Source organism: Hippocampus comes, unplaced genomic scaffold (genome assembly GCF_001891065.2).
Source record: "Hippocampus comes isolate QL1 unplaced genomic scaffold, H_comes_QL1_v1.1 scaffold261, whole genome shotgun sequence".
In the NCBI taxonomy this organism is placed as follows: Eukaryota; Metazoa; Chordata; class Actinopteri; order Syngnathiformes; family Syngnathidae; genus Hippocampus; species Hippocampus comes.
The window spans coordinates 5,590,785-5,595,155 of record NW_017805824.1 but is presented as its reverse complement, the minus strand read 5'-3'; positions in this window follow the sequence as shown (position 1 = coordinate 5,595,155).

Here is a 4,371-nt window from a genome sequence, read left to right as displayed (position 1 = left end):
AGTTTTTGTCGTCGGGTGGTGAACAGTTCTCAGTATGCCGCTTGATGGTGTTGAACTCGAGCCTGTTGTGTTGGAGTACTGGTGCGAGGGTGGACGATAAGTTTGTCATGTCTTAAGTAGGCAGTTTCCCCTCTGTCACGTGCAGCTTTTAATTTTGGGAGGAGCTCTTTTCTTTTTTGTCGTACGGTATCTGTAAAGTCTTCGTTGATGTAGATGTTGGAGCCTTTTAAGTATTTTGCTTTTTGTAGGATCCTTGTTCTGTCCTTGTATTTTTGAAATTTCACCAGAACTGGCCTTGGTCGAGGTCTTCCAGGTTCATGTCTTCCTGTGCGGTGAGCTCTCTCCACCTCAATTTGTCCCTGTAACAGCAGCTTTTCCTTGAGGATTTTTTGAACTTTTTCCTCTGTTTCAGTCCACGTTTCTCCCGGTGTTTCCTCAATTCCATCAATTACCAAGTTGTTTCTTCTTGACTGTCCTTCCAAGTAGTCCATCTTGTCTGTTAATGCTAGCATGCCGTCGCATATTTTGTAGATTTCTGCTTGCATGTCTTTGGAATGGCCAGTTTTGCCGATTAGATTTTTTTTCATGTCGTCTACCTCTTTTTGGGTAAAGTTGATGCTGGTTTTTATTTCTTGGACTTCCCTGGTAAAAGTGTCAAGTCGTGAGTTTGTTGAGTCGATTATCATCTTGACAAATCCTTTGAAATTTTCCTGTTGTTGTTGCAAGAGCGCAGTAAAAAGCTCTTTTTGTTGCTGGAGTAATTCGTTTACTTGAGTGAGGGTCAGGAAGTCCTCATCCTGCTTTGTGTCTTGCTTCTGTTTGGGTGGCATTTTGTCGGGTCTCGTTGCTAGCCGGTTGTATGCTAGTTGGTGACGTGTCCAGTGGTCTTGCTGCTGGGTGTTGCTGACGTGGCAAGTGGGTTTGCCGGCTCCCTCACGCTCGCTGGCGTTCGGCTGATTGGTCTCTGGTGGTGGGTTTCAGCTGCGTAGCGTCTGTTCGCAGTTAGCTTCCGTGCTAACGTCCGCAGTTAGCTTCCGTGCTTAGTTGTGCATTTAGTTTATTAGTTATGCAGCTTGAATAATAAAAATGTAAATGCAATGTTTAGGCAGGGAGGTGTTATCAGCAAATTTTGTGCCGCACAGGCTGAGTTTGATTCTCAGAAATTTAGTATTGTTATACCCGCTCTGTCAACAGCTCAGCCGGCTGGAGTACCAGAGATTCTGAAGAAATCACTGCACAGTTGCTCAGTGAGGGGCGGAGAAGATGCTAATGATGGTATTTTCATGAAAAGAATAGTGTCTGTTTGTTTTTTTGTTTTGTCTTTTTCTTGCTTGTACCACCTACGCCTGTGACCAAGTGTTCAGACACCGAGACATACATGTGTTTCTTGGTGGCAGCTCAACAATTTCTAATATCAAGACATCCGTCCATCCATTTTTTTACACCACTTATTCTCATTGTTGTCACAGGTGAAATCCAACCTATTCCAGCAGCTTTGGCGAGAGACTGGGTACACCCTGGACTGGTCGCCAGCCAATCACAGAGCACATACAGACAAACAACAAGTCCGTAATGTACCTGATTTGCATGTTTCTGGGGTTTGGGAAGAAGACGCAGTTCCTGGTGAAAACCCACACAAGCACAGGGCGCCATGCCATCTGCACACCAGAAGGAGTGTGGGGTTGACGTTACAAGTTTGAACTCCCAACCATGGAACAGTGAGAACCACTTGGTCCCTGTGCCACCAATACAAAGAAATTCATTCATTCATCTTCCGAACCGCTTTATCCTCACTAATGTCGCGGGGGGTGCTGGAGTCTATCCCAGCTGTCTTCGGGCAGTAGGCGGGGGACACCCCGAATTGGTTGCCAGCCACTCGCAGGGCATCCAAAGAAATTATGAAGGAAAAAAAAATCTTGCTTCCTGATTTTAAAGAACGTGAAGTAACATTTGAAAAGTGAATTTAATATCTTCGTGTCGACACTGCCTTTTGTTAGGCAAACCCTAAAACATCAAATTTCTAATATCAAGACATCCATCCATTATCTGAGCCGCTTTTCTTCACGAGGGTCGAGGGGCGTGCTGGAGCCTATCCCAGCTGTCTTTGGGCAGTAGGCGGGGGACAGCCTGAACTGGTTGCCAGCCAATCGCAACAACCACACCGAGGGACAATTAAGAGTGTTCCATTAATCTGCCATACATATTTTTGGAATATGGGAGGAAACTGGAGTACCCGGAGAAAACCCACGCAGCCACGGGAAGAACTCCACACAGGAAGGCTGGAGCCGGAATGGAACCCTGCACTGTGAAGTGGACGTGCTTACCAGTCCATCACCCTAAAACATGCACAGGTTGCTACAATATTTAATTTTTGGCCAACTCACTATGGTGGCGATTAACTGATATATTGCAATTGTGTGGAACCAGCTACCGGTAACAAAAAAAAAAAAATCGTACCTAAAGTCGCAGTTTCCTTTTTAATGTATGATTGTTTTATAACTGTATTTGAGTGTAAAGTGTATAAGGATGTATGAATTACCCCATGGTAACACAGATGCCAAACTTAAGGCCCTGGGGCCAGATCCGGCCCGCCACATCAACTTTTGTGGCCCGTGAAAGGAAATCAAATGTGTGACAACTTGCTAAAATCTTCAGCAAAATTTCAAATTGTCATGTCTCATAAACAGTCACAAATGATTTTTTTGCAAGATCTTTTTGTTTTACAGTAACTTAAAAAAGATATCTGATTTCCTAACTACTAATCCATCAATTTGTTGTTTATATGTAATAATACAATGGTTTCATGGACCTCTGGGGGAAGCCATAATAACTACAAAGTGGCCGCGTCAAAAATAAGTCAGAGTGTTCTATCACATAAAAAATGAAAAACAAACAGGATTTTTTTATAGCTATACTTTTCTCCCGTGTATTGATTTTCTTCAATTCCACGCTTTCTATGATCCTCATGATTGTTCATTTTTGTTCATTTTTCTGATCACTCCTCCTCTTGTGTCTCTTTGTTCACCAAGCCTTTTCGAATGAGGGGGTGGGAACCCTCATGGCATGAATCATTAAAAGATGTGAAGAGGAAAATAGATCACTGCAGATGCACCTGCAAAAATAACAGTGAGCAGGGGAAGGAGAAAGAGTGGGATAGTGGAGAGGGGGAGGGACGAGAAAGCATGGCTTTTCTTCCTCTCACAAGAGAAAGAAGGGCTCTGACTTGCTTTTAACAGTAGGGATTTTTTTTTTGTCATATACCGCAGAGAAGGAATGGCCTACCATACTGTTGTTTTATTTGACTCCTGATTGGATTTTTTTTCAACAATAGGTTGCCATGCATAATCATGGGCAGATTCCATTGTCATTCACACTGACAAGTCTTATCTCTATACAACACATGAAAGCTACCACTATGTGTGAGTATATAATGGGATTGTTGCAGGAGTAAATGCGATTTTCTTTTTTTGCACAAATCGTAACCTTGAAGAGCAGTGCTTTGCATCTCTCTCTGCCTATCCTCTCTGCTGCACATGAAACAATCAGGCCCGCTATGTGGGTATTGTCAAGTGTGCTTCGGAAAACAAAGCGCACTGCTAACTCGGGCACATATCTCAGATGCATATTCCAAAATAACCTGTTGAATGATCTAAATTCCATTTTCTGAAGTTTTACAGTTGCATATTTGCAGTCTACAATGAGAAAGCTTCAATGGAATAGTGCGGCTCAATCTTTTTATGGGAATACGTGATAAATAGCTTTCCAAGTAAACCTTTTGGGAACAGATGTTATATTAGCTGTCATTAGGCCACCTTTGCCTCCAAGTCTAATGAGGAGAAATTTGTGTTCAGTAATTATTTTCCCCCCACCTCAGTGGTGCATCAGATAATTGTTTTATACTTTATATGAATTCTGTATTAGATTTAGCTGTCATTAACGGCCGGCTGTAGTGACACCATTTCATGTTGAAGAATTTCAACATTGGGCATTAGTGCAATGACCTTATATTTACTGCGATAATTAAAAAAAAAAAAAAAACCTCTGGCAAAACATTGGGCAGTTTACACCATCAGTGCGGAAGATGTTCATCATGTGAAGACGTGGACTCCAAATTCGTCTGCTGAAACTGTATTTCACTTTTGAATGTAAAAATGGTCATTACTTCACTATTACAGATAGTTCAGTGCAGTCCAGGTACTATTATTATGTAGTCTCCTATACAATATATGAACATTCATGAAAGTGCTTGAATTGAAGCAGCTGTAGTATTCTTGAAACCTTCAGATCAATCAGAGTGATCAGTTGTCACAGACAGTCAACGTCATTTTGCGCACCGCGATCAATGCCCCATTCATTCAAATCATGTCTAAA